This window comes from Castor canadensis, chromosome 3 (assembly GCF_047511655.1).
Source record: "Castor canadensis chromosome 3, mCasCan1.hap1v2, whole genome shotgun sequence".
Taxonomy (NCBI): Eukaryota; Metazoa; Chordata; class Mammalia; order Rodentia; family Castoridae; genus Castor; species Castor canadensis.
The window spans coordinates 102,300,550-102,322,595 of NC_133388.1; the positions used below are offsets into that span (position 1 = coordinate 102,300,550).

Consider the following 22,046-nt stretch of genomic DNA (forward strand, 5'->3'; position numbering starts at 1 on the left):
AAAGATGATTAATTTAAACATTAAATAACTTTTATCATAGTACATTGTTATTGTTCTATTACTAGTTAATATTGATAATCTCTACAAATTAAATTTATGCATTATGTAAAATAATACAGTATAGTTGTTTCTCAATATCCTCTGGGCATTTTTCCCAGAATCTGCACAGTTATCAAAATCCATGTATTTTATAGAAAATGGCATGGTAAATTCATGCATGACCTATGCACAACCTCCCAGGTACTTTAAATCAACTCTAGAATAATTATAATATCTAATACAATGTAAGGAGCAAGTAGATAGCTTTTAAACTTTGTTTTGGAAATAGTGATAAGAAATAACTCTATATCTCTTCAGTATTAATGCAATTTTTTCCAATATTTTTCCCCCAGTTGATTGAAACTGGAAGTACAGAACCTATAGCTACAGACAGCTGACTGTATATAGCAAAAGACACACAATTTATTATGGTGGGCTTATGATTTTTCAGTTTTAAGATGAGTTCATCAAGACATAATCCCATCACAAATCAGGGAGAATGTGGACTTACAATGGTTCTCTTATAATTCTTAACTTTATATTAGGTTTATTCAGGTATTAAAAACATTTTCGATGTAAAATATTTTTGACTTATGATGGATTGCAAGCTGTAATCTCATCCTAAACCAAGCAGCATCTGCATAGGGCTCAGTATTCTCCACAGTTTGGGCATCCACTGGGAGTCTTTGGACTTATCTCTCATGGATATGAGAAGGTGTTCTAACCCAGAAATGAGGACCCTAGTGCAGAAGTAGGAGTTTAGGAAATACTAGCAGAGATCAAAAGACAGACATGAAAAGCAAATCTTAAAACATGGGGATTAACTGATTGTTTATGGAACAACCCATGCGCTGTCCATAATACACCATCACCAACAACACCACTAGGCAAAGAGCTCCTAAAAACTTTTAGTTGCTCCAAATGAACTGCTCCCCTTTCTTATAGCATTAGTTAGGGATGGCTACATAACTTAGAATCTGAGAATAAAGCCCTGGATGTAGCAGCAACTGGGCATTCCCATCTAAACGTACAAATTCATAATCAGATAATACAAAGTGAACTTGGGAAGTGTATGTTCAGGAAAGAGTCATTGGGCCCCATGGGGGACACCTCCATTCTTACTACTAGCCTCTGAGGTGAATGCCATCAATATTCCAAGTTTTCAAATGGCCTTTGTGTATATCCTCAGTCTATAGCTTTCAAGTTTATATAGAATTTGAAGATAATCTAAAAATAATTGATTTAGGCAAGCAGAAATAACAATCCACCAATGACACAGAAACATAAATAATTCAAGACAAAAGAAAGCATTTTTTAAAGTCCACTTGCCATCTTCAGTAAGATTCAAAGAGTGGTTACATTTATAAAACAAGAGAACAAGGGGAACACTCTTTTGGGACCCCTTCCAGCTCTGGAGCTCTACTCTTTGCTACTTTACACAAAAAAAAATTTATAAAAGAGAGAGAACCTAAAAGAACTTGGACAGAACAAGATTATGATATGAGTATGTCAACAAAAAGTGGAAATGTGAAGTAAAAACAAAAGAAAAGGCAAAGAAATTAAAAATATAAGATAATAAATATCTATACATGGAATCCAAACTCTGGCAAATAAGGATTTACAGGATGAGAAGATAGAAAAGAAAATGCAAATTAAAAAATTCTCATTCTCAAAGATAATGAGACTCAAAGGGATGACCAACAAATAGGAAAGATTTTTTAAAATATACAAAACTAAATATATTCACATTAAATATTAACAGAGAAAAGATTGCTGTGATATTCTGTGATCTGCAGGTATAAAAGAACATAAAATGGATTTCCAACAAAGAACTCCAACTCAGAGTCCAAAAGCAATGAAACTTTTGCAAAGTTGTAAAGGAATTGACTTGAACTGAAAGCTATTTATCCATCAGCCTATTAATAATGGATGAGGATAAAAGTAAAGACATTTTACCCATAAGGACACAAAAATTCACTCCATGTTTCTCCTCCCTGCAAAAATAATTTGTATAAGTATTCCAGAAAATAGGCATGGAAAAGAAAGAGGATAGGTTTGTGAGAATGAAGCCTAATCCAGGAAAGTAGTCCTGGGAAATTCCAAGATGAAAGCTTTGTAACCAGTTCTAATTGGCTCTAGAACTGAGGAAGTGGGAAGTGTGTCTCCAGGAAAGTGTTGGATGCACATGATTGACAGATTGAAGGATATTTCAGAATAGAGTGAAAGCATATTATCCTTTTATCAATGTTACAACGAAATTAAAACACTGAGAAAAACACAGCTGGTCAAGAAAGTCATAGGCAAAATGTATGGGAAGCTAATGAAAACCCCAATATGAACTAAATGATGGAGAACTAACAAAACTAAGTGTAATCCCAGTAAACTGTCTTTGCAGAGAAAACATATGGGTGGACTGAGCAGAATACCCACAATTTAGCACACTGAAAACGCTGAGTGAATAGTGAAGACTATTATTGTAACTCTTAGGACTTAGGTAGGTTTTGATATAGGCAAAATCATTTATTTGCAGGAGTCTTTCCCTTTTTGTGCCTTCATTTATGCTTATCTAAATATATGAATTAATACTTCCAAAACAGTTATTTGATTTCCATAAAAATAAAAACTTCTTGATGTGCACCCTTTGGGGTTGTTTGGATACCATGGATCCTCACATTTCTCTACCTGCTGAACCACTGCAGTGGAATGTCTATGGGGTCCCTGAGATGAGAATGCTACTGAGTGTCAGTGTGTGTGTGGGGGGGTTCATCTTAGGACAACTCTTTAGCTCCACAAAATCACCAAAATGAATTCCAGGTCAAGACACAAGATAAGGGATTGACAGAAATGAAAAGAGACACACTTCTAACATCAGAAGTATTTATGCTGGAATTTAGCTTAAACTCCTTTAGATGGACATCTTCTTTGTTCTGAGCATCTGGAGTATTTAATCATTTTTGTAGTTGCCCCGTTTTGACATAATTGGACTTGGAGATATTAAATCTACTCAGCTTATTAAATTTGGGCCCTTGTGACTAGGTGTCTGTTCTTGATCTTTAAACAAAGGATGCTCGTTTCAAGACAGTGTCCTTCCTTAAGTATTTTTCTTTTGCAAGTATTTCTGTGGTCAGAGGGGTCATTTTCCCATGATAAATGTCATCCTTTAAGATATGCTTGCCTGACTTTCGGAGCATAGCAATCACTGGGCAAGACAAGAGATGCTGTTTTTCTGTATCTGCTTCTCCCAGTGAGGGAGTGTGGGAGCAAAGAGAAAAACATGTATGTTCCTGATCAGGTTATTCATTAAGGCTGTGCTTTTCTTAGTTTCAGGCTTTTGATTCCCAAGTCTCATTTTCCTAATCTGTCCTGATTCAGAACATGCAGTTGTCCCTGACCCTAGAGCAGCACAAATGCAGACAATAGCTCCCTTCTCAAGATGGCTCCTGGCTACAGCACCCTGCTGGATCACTGGGAGATGAAGTAACTTCCTTTTTCAAAGCCAGGGTATGGTACAGATTTCAGGTCTCTCCTCCATTTAGGCTGCAAAACTTTCTTGTCACCAGTAGGGCCAGTGTCTACACTGACAAGAGCTTGCTGGGACACTCATCTTTACTTAGAGAGGGAGTTTCCCTCCTTTTGCTGAGGGGCCCAGCAGCAAGTGCTGGGATATTTGGTTTCTCTTGCTGTGCTGCTGTCCCAGGTCTCTGGGTTTTGCAAGGCTTCTGTTTTCCTACTGTTGAATCCAGTGTGCTCTTGTGGTCACTCATCTCAATATGTGACTGTACCTTGATTGTGATGAATATTTCACATATCAAATCATCAAATTATACAACTTAAATATATATAGTTCTTTTTTTGTGGTGCTAGCGATGGAACCCAGGGCCTCCTGCATGCTACACAGTGCTTTAGCACTGAGCTACATGGCCTTTTTAATTATCACATGCAACCTGATAAAACTGGAGAAATAATTAACTAATAAATACATAAATTGCGAACATTTTGTAATATGTAATAAATACATAAATTGTGAATATTTTGTGCATAGAGGAAACAAATTTATGACATTTGTGTCCCACTTTCAGGACCTAATGGTTTATCACTGTGATACAAACAGCAATTTCAACCACATCCTCCCCCTCCAAGTCATTTCTGACCCACAGTTTATGCGAAATTTTCTCTTAGAAGTTTTGTAAATGTATTAAATGTGTCTATATCTGTAAACACTTTATAACAGCTTATAAAGAGTTTTAAAAGAATACTTAAAAGAAATATTTTAATGGCACTGAATTATATATATCTGAGTTCTTTAACCAAAGTTAGATGATACATTATATTGGGTTTGTTAATAGCCCATTGTTTGGTTAAAGGTTTTTGTCTTCTTGCCTTTGAAGTTCATCCTTTGGCACGGTCAAGGTCACAATCTGGAAATGATAAAGATGTTTATTTGCTCCAAGGAATCCCAACAGATGGCTTTTGAAATGCCAGAGTTCAGTGGCAGGGGAGACCAAGAAGAATGTTACAGGGCCTTCTTCTGCACTAGCGACTAATAGTTTCTGACTACTCGGCTGTATCCATCCTGACCTGCATATTTATATCAACAGATAAGAGAAGGATTGCCCTTTGTTCTTTGGCACTGGGCCTGCCTATGGGTCACCAAAGTAACTGTTCACTTGTGGGGTCTGATTTAAAAGTAGTGGGAAATTCCTCTGTCTAAGTGATCTTTCCCCAGACAATTCCTCCTGATCTCGTGTTAGATAACAGCATTTAATGGAAATATTATAGTCATTAATTTTAATCAACCAGTAACACCTTATTTCAAATTAATTCATATAATCTGAATTTAAAGCAGCTCCATGTTGAATGAATGGGATGGATGAGTTTGAACAGAGGAGATAAAAGAAAAATGTGGACCAATCAGAATAAGTGGTTAAACTGGGTGGGCCTGGACAGAGGTGTCCACAAATCCCAGGGTATATGCCTTAGAAAAATAGCTTGTTTATTTAGTGCAGATGGGAAAGCCTGATATCCACTGACACATTTTTTAAATCTTCCATATTTTAGGATCTACATTAAAGATTTATTGAATGTTTTCTTCCACAAGATACTTCTGAGCCAATTTCCACCTTGGGAGGAATATTCAAAAGTTTAGAAATTAGAAATTATGAAATACAAATACTATAAAATAGTATAAAGAAAAAATACTATAAAATTATTCCAGGAAAGCAACACCAATTCATCATTCAATTTCAGAATTTTAGCTAACTGCTGCCATCCAAATTAGGCAAAGTGAGCTATGAATCCTGTGAGTCACATGACCTGCCATTACCAGAGGAATTGCAAAACTACTCAAGGTCTAGGCATAAGAGTGGTGGGCTTATTGCTTTATTTGAATTTCCATGAAACAGAGGTGAAGCAGTATCCCATAAGTGGAAAGGGTTTAGGAATTGCTTTTATGAGTGTTAACATTTTTGAGAGGAATATCCAAGATGGCAGATTGCTGACATTCCTATAACCTAGCAGTGGCCAAGTACCCCAAAAAAGGAAGATCAGAGGACCCAAAAAAGCAACCATAGGGTTCCATAACCAGAGAGAAGCAAAACCATCTCCAAATCTGCAAATGCAGAAACAACTAACCACGGGAAGAATGGCCTGCAGCTCAACACTCCCGATTCTCTTGCCCCGGAAGTCACCATGCAGCTCCAGTCTCCAATACTCAGCAGTGAGTACTACTGCACCCCACTCACAGGAACTTGGAGCTCCATGCTCCCCCATAATACATGACCTGCTGCCTTCATCCTGAAACACCAGGGAAACCTAAAAGCAGGTCCCAAGGCTCCCATTGCCCACAGGTAACAGAAGGCACAAGCCAGCAGCCTCTGTTCCCCCAGCAACAGAGCCACAGAACTGAGCTCCCTGAAGCCTGTGCAGGAAATCAGACCCCAAAACTCCCACCACCTACAGGCTTGGTTCACAGGCAGCAGTGCCACAGAACTGTGTGTCCTGAGGACCATGGAGGAAATCAGGCCCTGGAATGCCAGCTGCCTGCAGGCTTTGTTGTCCTAACCCAGCAGCAGCTGCTATGGCTCCTGGAAGCCCACACCCCAACACAAGTAGACTCCAAGGTCTCCGCTGCCTGGTGGGCACCAGACACCTCAAACCCACTGGCCATGCTGTCCCACAGGTACCCTCAATTTGCTATTCAGTGCCAAAGCCTGCCACCATGTGAACCCCAGGCTCCAAGCCTTGCTAATCTGCTGGTGCCAAGAGGCTTCCATCCCCACAGATCATGGAAGCCCAGCACTCCTCACTGTTCCTGAAAGAAAAAGAGTCTTTGCTCCCCTGTCAAAGAGCAAAAATGCCAGATTCTCCACTGAGGGGAGGAAAGCTAAAATCTGCTACTCTGCAGGTGGCACCAAAAGCCCTATTTCCCCAAGGCACAGAAGCCCAGCACTTCATACTGTATCTCCCTGCAGGAGAGTCATGTCTGTCTTGTCTAAGAGCTGGAATCTTAGCTCCTTCACTGAGTGGCAGTCTGTTACCCTGCTGGTACTAGGAAGCATACCCCCACAGTGCACAGAGACCCAGCACTCTCCACTGCAAATGCAGGAGAGCCCCTGTGCCCCCATAAGAGAATGGGAACTCCAGCCCCCTCACTGAGGAGAGAAAAGAGGCAACTGGCACCACAACAAGAACCCTGCAAGGAGCACTGTCAGAGCTCCAGGAGTTAAAGAAAAAAACAGAACTCAAAACACCAACTAAGGGGCACAAGAGATTAAAACCATAATAGAAAACAACACCAGATGCGTAAATCTCAATGCAGAATGAAAGAACAAGACAATCGTTCTCCATCAAAAGCCAACTCCACCTCTAAGGATCCAAACACCTGTGTAGAGGAAGAGGTATAAAACAATGAATTCCAAAAAACAATAGTAAAATTGTTTAACAACCTCAAAGAAGAAACGCAAAAGTTAGTATTTAACCTCAAAGAGAATGTGAATAAACAATTAAATGAGCTCAAAGAAAGTACAAACAAAATTTTAGTCTTCTGAAATTAAGAAGACTATCCAAGATATGAAAGAGGAAATCAATAAAGATATGGAAACCCTGAAAAATAATCATTCTGAAATAAATAACTCAATATTCCAAATAAATATCACAATTGAAAGTGATATTTATGGTAAACAGAATGGAACAAGCTGAAAGTAGAGTATCAGGAACTGATGACAAAATAGAGGAATTAGACCAAATAGTACAAGATTATGAAAAAATGCTAAGAAAATATAAATGGAACATGCAAGATATCTAGTCCACCATGAAAACACCAAACCTACAAATCATGGGTGTAGAGAAGGAGAGGAGATACAAACTAAAGGCACTGACAACTTATTCAATAGAATAATAAATAGCAGAAAAATTCCCTAACCTAGAGAAAGAAAGAGTCACCCATGTGCAGGAAGATTACAGAACACCAAACCATCAGGACCAAAAGAGAAACACCCCCAAACACAGTATAATCAAAACACTGAGCACAAAGAACAAAGAGAGAATTCTGAAAGCTGCAAAAGAGAAAATACAAGTCACATATAAAGGCAAACCCATTAGAATGACAGCATATTCCTCAACTCAAACTCTAAATGCAAGAAGGTCAAGGAAAGACATAATCTAGGCCCTGAAAGAAAGCAACTGTCAACCTAGACTAGTCTATCCAAATAAACTATCCTTCTTAAATGAAGGAGAAATTAAAACTTTCTACAACAAGGAAAAAACTAAAGGAATTTGCAACCACCAAGCCAGCACTACAGAAAATACTTAAAGGACTTTTACATATACAAGAAGAAACTAGATTGAGACAGGTAGACTCAAGAAAGAATAAACCCTTTTGAGCAAGCAGACCAGTAAACAAGAAATAGGTAAAACTAAACAACAGAGAAACAAAAATTACTGGAAACAACAGGCACCTCTCAATACTAACACTGAATATAAATGGCTTCAATGCCCCAATCGAGAGACATAGAATAGCAAATTGGATTAAAAAACAAGACCCAACCACATGTTGCTTACAAGAGACTCATCTAACAGAAAAAAAATAAACATTGGCTTAGGGTCAAAGGTGGAAAAATGTTTTCCAAGTAAATGGACCTCCTAAACAAGTAGGAGTAGCTACACTCATATCTGGCAAAGTAGACTTCAAACTAAAATCAATCAGAAGAGACAAGAAAGGTCACTTCATATTAATGAAAGTAACAATTCATCAAGAGGAAATATCAATCCTTAACATAGATGCACCAAACACAGGGGCACCCGTCTACATTTTAAAAAAATTGTAATGGCCTTACGAGCACAGATAGACACTAACACAGTAATAGTTGAAGACCTGAATACCCCACTGTCACCAATAGATAAATCATCCAGACAAAAGTTAAAGAAACTTAAGAGCTACTCCACATATTAGGCCAAATACACATGGTTGACATCTACAGAGTATTTCACCCAACAACTAGGTAATACACATTCTTTTCTGCAGCTCACGGAACTTTCTCCAAAATAGATCATATTTTAGGACATAAAGCAAGTCTCAATAAATTCAAAAAAATCAAAATACCCCCTGTATTATATCAGATCACAACAGAATAAAACTAGACCTCAACAACAAAAGAAAGTCCAGCAAATACTCAAACAGATGGAAACTAAATAACACACTGCTAAAAAACCAATGGGTGACTGAAGTCATAAGGGAAGTATTTTTTAAATTCCTAGAATCCAGGCAAAATGAAAATACAACCTACTAGAATCTGTGGGACACAGCAAAGGCCATGACAAGGGGAAGGTTCACAGCTATAAGTGCCTACATTAAAAAAACACAGACCTCTCAAATAAACAATCTAATGATGCACCTTAAGCTCCTAGAAAAACAAACCAAACCAAACCCAAAACCAGCAGATGGAGAGAAATAATAAAGATCAGGGCCAAGATTAATAAAATTGAAACCAAACTATACAAAGAATCAATGAAACAAAAAGTTGTTTCTCTGAAAAGATTAACAAGATTGACAAACCCTTAGCCAACATGACAAAACAAAGGAGAAAGAAGACCCAAATCAATAAAATCAGAGATGAGAAAGGAGAAATAACCACAAATACCAGCGAAATCCAGATAATCATTACAGAGTACTTTGAAAACTTAAATTCAAGTAAACTGGAAAATCTAGATGGAATGGATAAATTCCTAGACTCATGCAACCAACCAAAATTGAACCAAGAAGATATTAACCACCTAAATAGTCCTATTACATCCAATAATATTGAAACAGTAATAACAGTCTCCCTACAAAAAGAGCCCAGGACCTGATGGATTCATGGCCAAATTTTACCAAACCTTTAAAGAAGAACTAACACCAATACTTTGCAAACTTTTCCAGGAAAAAGAAAGGGAAAGAACACTACCAAACTCATTCTATGAAGCTAGCATTATACTCAATCCAAAACCCAATAAAGATGGGACAAGAAAAGAGAATTATAGACCAATATCTTTAATGAATATAGATGCAAAGATTCTCAACAAAATACTGGCAAACGGAATTCAACAACATGCCAAAACGATCATATACACCATGACCAAGTCAGTTGCATACTAGGGATACAAGGATGGTTCAACATACATAAATCCATAAACATAATACAGTACATAAATAAACACAAGGACAAAAACCACATAATCTTCTCAATAGATGCAGAAAAAGCCTTTGACAAAATCCAACACCCTTTCATGATTAAAGCTCTAAAGAAACTAGGAATAGAAGGAAAGTTCCTCAACATAATAAAGACTATATATGACAAACCTAGAGCCAACATCATACAAAATGGAGAACAAGTGAAACCATTCCCCTTCATAAGACAGGGCTGTCCACTTTTTCCACTCCTATACAATAGTTTTGGAATTCCTAGCCATAGCAATAAGACAAGAGCAAGAAATAAAAAGGATTCAAATAGGGAAGGAAGAAGTCAAACTATCCCTGTTTACAGATGACATGATCTTACACATAAGAGACCTCAAAAACTCTATCAAAAAACTACTAGAAATTATAAACTTTTTGGCAAGGTAGCAGGATACAAAATTAATATACAGAAATCAGTAGCTTTGCTATACAACAATGCACAGACTGAGAAAGACATCAAGGAGACAGTCCCATTCACAATAGCCTCAAGAACAATAAAGTACCTCGGAATAAACTTAACAAAAGAAACCAAAGACCTTTCTAATGAAAACTGTAACCACTGAAGAGAGAAATCGAAAATTTCAGAAGATGAAAAAACCCTCTATGCTCATGGATTGGTAAAATCAACTTGAAAATGGCCATACTACTGAAAGCAATCTACATGTTCAACACAATCCCTATCAAAATTCCAGTAATATTCTGCATAGAAATAGAAAAGGCAATCATGAAGTACACTTGGAAACACAAAAGACCTCAAACAGCCAAAGCAATTCTGAGCAAAAAGTCCAATGCAGGAGGCATCACAATACCTGACCTCAAATTATATTACAGAGCTGTAATAATAAAAACATCATGGTATTGGACAAAAACAGACAGGAAGATGAATGAATCAGAATAGAAGATCTAGACAGAAACCCACACCTCTATAGCTGGCTGATCTTTGACAAAGGAGCCCAAAACACATGATGGAGAAAAGACAGCCTCTTCAACAAATGCTGCTAGGAAAAATGAATATCCACACACAGGAAACTGAAACTAGATTCTTGTCTTTCACCCTGTATCAAAATCAATTCATAGTGAATCAAAGTCTTTAATATAAGGCCTGAAACATCAAAACAACTCCAAGAAGCAGTAGGAAATACAGTAGAACAGATAGGTATAGGGAATGACTTCCTAAACAGAACTCGAAAAGCTCAACATCTAAGAGGAAACAACAAATGGGACCGCATCAAACTAAAGAGCTTCTGAACATCAAAGGAAACAATCACCAGATTCAAGAGACAGCCCACAGAATGGGAGAAAGTCTTTGCCAGCTACTCATTCAACCAGGGTTGAATTTCCAGAATCTACAGAGAACTCAAAAAACTCAGTCCTCAAAGAATCAACACCCTAATGAAGAAATAGGCACATGAATTAAATAGGAAATTCTTAAAGAAAGAGGTACAAATGGTCAGTAAATACGTAAAGAAGTGTTCAACTTCCCTGGTTATAAAAGAGATACAAATCAAAGCAACACTTAGATTTCATCTCATCTCAGTTAGAATGTTCAAAATCAAGGGTAATAACAACAACAAATGCTGGCTAGGATGTGGTAAAATAGGAAGCCTTATACACTGCTGGTGGGAATGCAAATTAGTACAATCACTATGGAAAACAGTGTGGAGATTCCTCAAAAAACTAAAGATAGAACTGTCATACAATCTAGTGATACTGCTACAGGGCATCTACCCAAAAGAATGTAAGACAGGATACAGACAGTAGAGACACCTGTACACTGATGTTCATCACAGCACTATTCACAATAGCCAAGCTTTGGAAACAACCCAAGTGCCCTACAACTGATGAATGGATAATGAAATTGTGCAATATATACACAATGGAGTATTACTCAGCTACAAAGAATAACTACATGGCGTTTAAAGGTAAATGGATGCAACTAGAAGACATCATATTAAGTAAAGTTAGCCAGGATCAGAAACACAAAAGACACGTGTTTTCTCTCATACATGGAAGGTAGATCTAAAGATAAACATATACACATGTTTGCATGATCATATACAAACTCAATTGTAGAACATGTTTGTAACAGTGTAACTACTCTATGGAGCTCAGGGAAAGAGAGAAAAGAAAAGAGAATGATAGAGCAACAATAATATTGCATACCACAAGATGTGAAGGTAGAGGATATAAGGATGTGTATTGAAATATGTTGAAAAATGAGGGAAGGGGAAGTAAAGGAGTCAGGGAGAGTCATCAAAGGGATTGAACAGACCAAAGTAAAGCATACCCACAGAGGACGTACAATGAGACACCCCTCTGAATGTCAACTCAAATATTAATTATGAAAACCAGGACTGTAAAATAGGCACAGTGTGTGCAGGGGAGTACCAGTGGGGGAGAGGGTGAAGGAGAGAGATTAGGTGACGGTATATGGTAGATTGACTTCATATACCTACACGAAACAGAACTAGAAAATCTCTTACAATTGCTTTAAGTGGGGTGGGAAGAAAGGGTGAGGGGGAGAAACAATGGGGCAACGTACTAATGTACAATGTAAGTCTAATCAGAATTGTCACTATGAACCCCCTCTATAGCATGAATACATCCTAATAAAAAATTATTTTAAAAAATGTTGTGTATAGGTGCATGCATATGCTTCTTTTGCAAAGCAGCATATCAATAGTTGAGTAAGCAGCAGAATCATTTAAAGAGAAGAAATTGACTTTATTCATACTCAATAGGTGATCTGTGGGAAGTAAACTGGAAAATAAAAGTTTTCAAAGGCAGCCATGTCCACCAGGAAGCATTCCCTGACTTGCTCCCCCAAAGTTAACCAAACACCAAACTCATTGCGTTGTAGCAGCCCTTGGTCGCGATTGCAGGCTGGTGGGGACAGTATGTCCTTAGGACTTTGTTTATCCCTAAGCACAGGAGGTGTGCTATGCATGTGTTCTGAATGAATTAATGAGTGAATGACTATCTGGAAAACATGTACATAAGAGTCTAGGGAAATGAGAAGCTAGCTTGTGAAGCAGAGGAATGAAGGAAGGGATTTTTCAGCTATTGCTTCAGAAATGGTGCTGCCTAGATCATGGGCATGATGACACTGAGCAGGTTTGGAGGAAGAGAATCACACATGGTTTGAATAGGACATGTCCCCCCATTGCCCAGATGGTGAACTCTTGGTCGCCAGCTGTCAACACTATTCTGAAAGGTTATGAAAACTACAGGTAGAGCTTAGATGGAGGAAGTATTCACTTGCCAGGTGACTTTGAAGGTAACACCTGGTTCCCTGTCCCTTCCTTGCTCTGTGATTCCTGTTTGCAATGAGGTGAAGATCCTCTGCCATATCGTCCCACTACCATGATGTTCTGCCCAAGTGCATGGGACCAAGTTACCATGGTCTGAACCCTCTGCAACCATAGCTCAAATAAATCCTTCCTCTTTATGTTATTCCCTCAGGTATTTTGGTCACAGAGACTGAAAAAATACCCAAGGTAATGGACATATTCACCTTTACTACATCCTAAAGGTACCAAAGACAAAGGTATATTCCAGAAATGTTTTGATAGAATTCTCCCATGTAAGTAAATTGAGACACAAAGGATGAGATACAGTAGACCTAAGGAAGTCCAGGTGATGGCAGAGTCAGCAGCAGTTGGGTACCAAATATAGGTAGGAGCACTGTCATCTCAAAGCCTTGAGAAGGATCTGCTTGTTCTAACAAAACAGGACACACATCAGGAGGGGAAGCTGCAGGAAACACCAAACCACAGACTTTGTTTCTGCTGTTGTGTTTCCTAAATACAGACTATTATACTCAGAGAGGGCAAACTACACCCTAATGAGAGTCCACCCTCCATCCAGCAGATGACAACTAGGACTGTTGGTAATGGGAAGATGAGTTAAGAGATTTGAAATACTCTACAGGGAAGCAAGGGTGGTCCCAAAGGTAAATACTGACATTGTTTATTTAGCCAGCAAATCAGAGCTCTCTGGATACAATTCTCTGAGTAGAAAAGACCAGGAAAGGAATTCCTAGGACTTCCTAATTTAGGGAATTTTTGTTTTCAAAGTCATTTTTATTTTTATAAATAAAATGACTGATTCCATGGAATTGGATTCACTCGTGATGCAGAAAAATTGAAAGTGCTTTTTTTATCTCTTCTGTTTGTCTCTTCCATAAATATGTCATCTATGACTGACAACAGCAATGGTGTTAACTCTCGCAGTTTACATCCACTGAGCTCTTTCTACATAATACCCAATGTCCTTGATGCTTTAGGTAAATTTAATCTTCACAACAATCCTAAAAAGCAGATACAGTCAACTCTCTGTATCCATGGATTCCACATCCACATATTCAACCAATAGCACATGAAAATATTTTAAAAATGCATCTTTACTGAACATATACAGGCTGACCTTATCTTAGTATTACTCCTTAAACAATATTGTACACAAATTATTTACACAGCATTTATATTGTATTAAGTGTCATGAATAGTCTAGGAATATTTCAAAGTATACAGGTGACTACATAAATTACATGTCAATGTGGTGTTATATCATGAAGGACTTGAACACCTTCAAATTTTGACGTTATTGTCCCCATACTGGTGGTGAAAGAACTTGCCCGAAGTCATGCAACTGGTAAGAGCCAGACCCATCCTGTCTTATTCAGAGCTCATAATGCATTGCTAAGTTAAGCCAGGGAGAAAATAATTCTCCCAGGTAAACAGCTTCTCTGACATTCTACATATTGTTTTCCTTAAACTTTCACTTTACTTGGCTTGCTCTACATTTTAAAAGACACCCAGAGCTATTCTTGAGAATAAGCACATCACTTAACACTTAGTTGTTTGGGCAGAGTGCCATGTTCTGAAATGGAGGTGAGAATAGGGTAGGGGACAGGGGTATAAAAGCTAGAGTCTGTAGCCTCTGTCCCAAGAGAATGTGCCTCTCCAATCCTAGGTGACCTCCCTCAGTAACAGAAGTGTATCAGAAACCTGCAGAGTCTCCAGTGACCCTACGCCTCAAGACCTTGACTCTTCTCAAGTTAGATGTCATATGCCCTATAGACACACATGCAAAAGAAGCATCAGGCATGGGTACTATAAGGAACCCGTTTCTGCTGCTTCCTTCAGCAGCAACCATACCGTAATCTTGACGCTATGGGAAAAGCAATCTCATTTGCCCGTGTAGAAAAAGACCTCCAGAGTGCTGGTCCTTAGAACTCTGAGCTGCATTCATTCAAGTCAGGACTCAGAGGCAGGAAGTACTTACAAGCAGAGTGAGGGGAAGTACTAAGTCAGTAGGGAAAAAGTGGAAAGATACCAAATTTGTGAGTTTACCTGCTGAGTTGTCCCAGAGTGAGAGTGCCTGAAAGATGCAAGCTCATGCTTACATCAAACCTGACAAAAAGCCAATGGAAGTAGGGCCACATCCTGCCCCAGACACCTTCTTCCCACTTCTCCTGGGATTTCACTGGGGTTCTTCATTGCTGAGGTCCTGATATCCCCATTTCCCAAAGGCAGCACCTTCCTCTAAAACAAGGAAGCAGGCTTCTTGAGGGGAAAGGGCCCCATGTGTTAAATGGAAAACCCCAGAGAAAAGAACATCTAAGATCTGGTATTGCAGAAGATAATCAGCATTAAGTAGCAGAGGGTGGTATCTGGCTGGGCCAGACTTCCTAGCTGAGAGCACCTGGAAAGTGGAGTCCGCTGAGGAGTTCAGGCAGCAGGAATTCTTTGGCTTCAGCCTTCTGGGAGGTCAAGGAAAAAAAATATCAATATGTGAGAGGGGAAAGCCAAGAACAGTAGCTTTTCAAAAGTAGTTTCTATTCCCATGGTCCTTCCACAAAGGGCTGGGATGGTAAGAGAGTTAAAGAAGTCAGATGTTGGTAGAGTGTCTTCCTAGCAAGGGCAAGACACTGGGTTCAAATCCCAGTACCACCTCAACAAAAATGTTAAGAAGTCAGATGTTAGCAGGACTTAGCCCCATCAGATCTAATGTGAGGGGCAGGACCTGGGCATATTTTGGCACACCCAGTCACTCTCCTAGATCCTACACAGAGGATCCATTTTCTTTGGGAATGAAGTCTTCCCATCAACCTCACCACCACACTGCTCATGGAAAATTAGAAACTCATACGTTGCCTTGGACAAAGCCTTTCTCTATGGAGACCAAGAGCCTGGACACGTTGCTTTCTTCCTGAATACCACCCCTCCTGGCAGCCACATGGAGTCTTTAGGTTCTTAACCCTGGAAAACAGGAGATGTAGGTTTGGGAGGGCTGTGCCAGTCATCTTCAGTCCTAGTAAGGCAAAAGTTATTTGCCCCGGTGTTTGGAGGGAGTTAGGGGTTAGGAGGGGTTGGGGAAAGGATGAAGTGGCCCCATCTTTTAGTCTTGATCAAGATGAAGAGATGTTAATGAGTCTACTAAAAAAATTGCTTCCCACCAGACTCCTTTCTGAGTGATGATGGCACACTGCCCTCTATCCCTGTCTCTCATGCTCCAGTTCCTTTACTGGAAATAATCAGCATGCCCATCCTCTCTGTGAGGCAGATAAGGTGCCTCCTGCTGCTCTCCCCTGGGAGGGCAGGTTGCATGACCTTTCCCTGGATTGTCTTTTCCTGGGCAGTGTGAGTGTCCACACCGTAGGACTTGGCCTCAATGCCAGGAAACTGTCCTTAAGGGAGGAGATGAGGAGATGGCAATGCTAGTCACTGGCCACCTGGGGCTGTTTGATAACCACAATGGCTGTGAGCCATGTCACTGGAATTCCCTGCTGGCTCCAGATATCACTGTGGCAATGGCACTGCTGGAAATTGCTGTTTCACTTCAGGATCTCTTCAAATTCAATTTCACTCACTGTGAGCAGAGAGCTCGAATCTCTGCTGCCATGGAGGTCATAAGGTGTAGAGGCCTTCATGTAAGTGTCTGGTGGAGACTCCACTATCAAGTTTGGTTGTGAGTAGAGGCTAGATGAGGTGAAGGGCAGGTGGGATAACTCCAGGGGGAGGTACAGCCAGATAAGGAGGTGATCAAGAAGGAGGACATGAGATGCTGGTAGTGGATGCCAGGAAGAAGAGGGACCCCCCCCCCAAAGCTTGAGGAGAGAAGTGATACAGGTGGAACTGGGGGTTGGGGCAATTGAAATAAAAGATTGCAGCTGGGGTGCTTATGAGGATACAAGGTTGTCAGCAGGGGTGGCACATCCCTCAGAAGAGTCACTGGAGTCTCGGGAATGGACTGGTGGAGGTATTCTCTCTCTTGGGAACTGGATACCCCACATTTCCCAACCTGTTTCTCAAACTGTGATAGCTTTTACTGGGTGGTTGACTTCATGTTCCACTTTTTCTCCATTAAAATTTTTCCTGTCGGGAATTCCTACAATTGTAGACAGGGTTTTCAGAAGCTACCACCACCTTGGCACACCCTTTGCAGTGGCCATTTGCTCAAGTCTCTCCACATCATGGACTCCTGGAGAGTGAATGACCTGGATCAGTTGGTGCTCTGAGGTCACCAGAAGCAGCCTGCACCAGCGGCCACTCACCTATTCTGGAGGCCATTGGAGGTGTACAGAATTGCAGGAGTCTTGTTGCTGGACTTGGGAGAGGCTACTGGTAACCAGTAGGAGGTGGCTCAGCCCTGTGCTTCTGTCATCTGAAGGCTGGGAGATAGCCATGAGAACATCATCATATAAACAACCTAATATGTATTCTTGAGCTCTGAATCCTGGTTAAACTCCTCATCAGAGTATATATTAACCAAATTCCCTCCTTCTGACATGACTTTGGAAAGAAACTCTTGAGTCTCAAGAATGGAAGAGATAAAAAAAAGTGCTATCAGAATGTGGTGGCCGCGGTAGAGTTCAAACTAGACCCGAAGGGCTCAAACCTCTCTGGGCCCCAGGTCTCTCCATCCCCCTACCCTCTGCAGTGGCATCGTCATTATATTTGGTTGATTGGAGATTTCACCATGCAGCTATGTGTGCAAGTGTTTGGCTGGTTAAACAGTTTCTCTGTAGATCTTGGCCACTCTCCACCTAGAGAGAGTGACACTTGGAGAGATGGGAGGATGGAGTAGCAGTGTTGACTTGCCTGTTTTTGTTTATTGTTGAATCCCAGCTTCTGGCACAGGGGCCTATCATCTACCTGGAATTCCAAACACCCTCACTGAATGTTTGAATGGAGTGTGCAATGTGAAGGAATTTGTGTGCACATGAATGCATCCCAGATTAGTGCTGCTAAAGAAAAGCTTCCAGCACCAGACTCAAGACACTCCTGCACAGATTTTAAAACTGAACTGTTTTTAATTTGTCCAGGGAAATGTGTAAAATTTCTTTTATTTTTTAATCTCTGTGTGCCTTTTCCACTTTTTCAGGGCATGTACCTTTGCAGAGTATGCTTATGACAATAAAATGACTATTTATTGTATATAGTCTGGCAATAAAATTGTTCTTACTAACTCAACAACACAGTGAAATTTAACCTAACCCAAGAAGTAGTAGGCAGAGACAACTCCATACAAGAAACTCAGTGGACTAATTGCTCCCTCCATTTTATTCTTCTGAATTGCATGGGTGGGAGAGGCACTCAATTCATTGTCTCCAGAAGGAGACCTGGAGCAATGATCAGAAAAGTAGCCTCCCCAGGAGCAGATCCTTATGCCTGCCTCAGAAGCCTTCAAGTTTGGAAATTAAAGACAGTATCCCTGCTGATCTTTTTAGGAACAAATTCAACAGCACACATTGACAGTTGGATAGCATTGAGATTTAGGATTTCTTCCTCAAAACACAAATAACAAGATGGTTACTATAGTTCAACAGAATAAAACACGAGGTGTGAAATTTGAGCCTAATTTGAGCCTGAATTTGTCTCCTGTGCCTTGGTTGCTCCTGGCTTTGCTGTCACCACTGCAGTCAGCTGATTTAAAGACTCAGAGATTTAGGATTGAGTCCTAAACAATGACTACCCTTTTGGGAACTAACATTATGCACAAACCACATGATCTCAAGTTTATATTTAATCTAAGCTTGCTTATTCATCTCTAAAGTGTGCAAAAATATAAACTGCACCTTGCTTTCTTAGCAGTAACTTTTATAATGTTTACCACTCAGTTTCACATCAAAGTCAGATGATGGCAATTTTACCAAGCTGTCTAGATAGATTTCATCTTCCTAGAACTCACCATAGGTAAAGAATACACAACACTTCCCACCTCACTCTCCACCAAAGGCGGAGCCTGGAAATCTAGTCATTTCATTCGCTTGCCTCAGCAAAGACAACATTTGATGCTGGGATCACTGCCAAGAAAATATCTGATGTTCCCTGCTTCTTTTCATCATTCCCCCAAAATAAAGGGATTTTCTCATTTGTTTCTCTCAGAATTACAACATGTAGAAATTCCTCTCCCTTTTTTGTTCACACAGCATACTTCATTAGAAATGCAGTTGTAATGAGTTGACTATAGTGACTCTTAAAGCCCTGGAAGACAGGCTCAAGTGAATTTGGGCTTTTTGAAATCAAAGAACATGTTTGCTTCAAGTTCATGTTCAAATATCTAAACATTTACTAATTTTTACCAAGGCAAGATCATCTATGTTTACTCAAAAAACCCCCTTAACTACTATACATCTATCATTAGAATTAAGTAAACAAATACTTTATATCTCCAGTAGATATAATACAACTATTGTTTTAGAGAATTTATCTGCCAAAGCATAGATTTTTTCAGGTAATATAATGGGAACCTTTTCTGAGAGCCTTTTAACGATTCAGATTGATTATAAACCAATCCTGCCCTCTGGTGGCCATAGTGTGCTGCCGCTAGAACTGTACTCGAAGTCTGTCATTCTGCAATTAACTATTTCCCCAAACAAATGAGTCTTTAGTATATTTGTTTTCTAATAAACAAGGCTTTCAGATTTTAGTGTATTCTTTTGTTTGTTTAAATTTTAATCAGGCTTATTTAATTTTTGTATGTGTCTTTGAAAGAACTCTTAAGTTACAAATATTTTTAAAATGTTTTCCCATTTCCAGTATTTTCATTTTCCATGTAATAGATTTTACCTATGAACACTTCTGTATGTTTATGTAATTTTAAAATAAGAGAGAGGATATCATCAATTTGTACATTATTTCCAGTTTTTGATGGATTACATTAACCAAAATGGTTAAGAGTTTTTGAGATCTATTTTCAAAAATATTACAGAATATTTTGGGGAGGGGAAGTACTTTGTAAATCAGGCTACCTGGATTTGAAAAATCTTAGGCTGTTTTGCTTTTGAAAACTATGACCTAGGGTAAGTATTTCCAAATCACACTTTAACTTTTTCATCTTCAAATTATGCATGACATTTACAGAATCACTAGAAAATGTGTGGAGAAAATGTTAGGAACTGTCAGTTGCTTTATCTTCCTTCTATTTCAGCAACACTTCTCAAGGGATGAACCTGCAAAAATTGACACATAGTAGGCACTTAGTATATAATTCTTAAGTGAATGAGCAATTTCAGCAAACAATGCTACAAATGAAATTTTAACCTATTTCAAAACATTCATCTGGCACAAATGCAGATGCAAAATATTAGAGATCTAACTGAAATAAAAATACAAAATTATGAGTTTATGTTATTGTCCCTAAAAATGGTTGAATGTATAATGTCCCTTATTCTTTGTTTGTTTTCCATGGAAACTCTTTGGAGTAAGAGATTTTCATGTGTTTATTGTAGACAGTTACTTCTATTTGCATGACTGTTCTCCTGGTGGCCTTGGACCAGCCCACTTCTTCCTCCTTTCTGGCATGTAGCTCACCACATCAACTGTAGCATGCCCTGGGAGCATGGTGTCCCAAGACAGAGGGGACAGGAGTTCTGGAGCAGCTTGGGCCTTGCTCCTGACCCTCCTGAGGAATGCAACATCTTGGGCTAGGGAGGAACTGCCCAGGCTTTGTTCCTCTCTCCTTTGGAAGCAATGGCCTTCAAGAATTTGCATATGCATGGCGCCTGGGGTATAAAACCTGGAGGGATGGGCAAGAGGACCTTTCAGGTCCTGTCAGCTTAGTACAAGAGGGGAACATGCAGTCAAGACTCCCTCCACCCCAGGAAGCTTTCCTGACCCTTGAAGACTGGCTCTCAGTGGATCCTAGGATTCTTTTGTCCTTGTGAGCAATTAACACACTTCCTGTAACTCCTGTGTGCATGGATGTTCTTTCTCACTAGACTCAGACAAGCTACAGGTGCACAGGTGCCTCTGTCTCTGTGACTTAACAGTGTGGGAACTACTTGAAGAACAAGGGGCATGGAGAAGTGATATCTCTATCTTTCTACATATCTGTACCTGTGCTTATGAACTCAATGATATCAGCAAATCACTTTCCCATGTGCCCAATACAGCCCCTTCAATTTGCATTTTGCCACTAACCAGCACCGCCTGGGAGGTCAGGGAAGCTGTCTTGGTCATCTCTGTGTTCTTATGCAATCTAATACAGGATCCTGAACATAGCTGAAACTTTAGAGTCTCAATGTGCATTTAAGTGCTCCAACTGGACACCAAATACAACTACTTAACATTAGAAATTACTGATATTAGCATGTATCATTTCTTATTTTGGTTAGCATTAGTTTTCAATATATACTTAAAATGCAGGAAGAAGCAATTCACAAAAAAGTGAGGAACATTCACTATTATTAGGGCTTGTGGGACACAACCCAGTCAGAAAGTGGTATTGCACTTCAGCTCTGTTCTTTGTTCACTCTCACTCGAGAGAGTTCGAGACATTGCTGAAGAAAGTGTGCAGAGAGAGAAAAGGAGGACAATAACTGTTAGAGATGATCAGAGGAGGGAGTGAGGAGGCTCCAGAGAAGTCCAGGGAGCAACTGTTCAATAACTTTTCAATTAATGTTTGCTAAATTAAATAAGTAAGTCAAATAATGTTTTACCAATCTGTTACAAAAAGCTTTCTAATTGAGTCAATGGAGAAAAATTGTCAAATGTACTCATGAGAGTTGACTGCACACAAAAATAATAATAGATGTCATTGCTTGAGCAGTTACCACATACTGCATCCTTTCTAGAAATCTTTACACATTTCCACATGAATCTTACTATACTGGTGACTTTTTTATTTCCATTTGTCCACAAGGATATAAAAGCAATATGGTATGGTAACTTATACCTGAGATCAGAAATATCTGGGCTCTATATTCCTAGCTAGACCACTAGCTGATGGCCTTGACCTTTTAAAATTCTTTAAACTTCTCATCTCTCATAACTTATATGTAGTAAGA

The 22,046-nt window shown here is 39.4% G+C and overlaps 1 long non-coding RNA gene and 1 pseudogene across 1 annotated transcript in view; both read right to left on the reverse strand.

Moving 5' to 3' along the window:
* The window catches only part of LOC141421639 (uncharacterized), a 123,565-nt gene that overhangs the window by 58,481 nt on the left and 43,038 nt on the right, over positions 1–22,046 (reverse strand). The gene's annotated exons all lie outside the window — the stretch shown is intronic.
* On the reverse strand, positions 16,154–20,757 carry LOC109677706 (cleavage and polyadenylation specificity factor subunit 7 pseudogene; annotated as a pseudogene).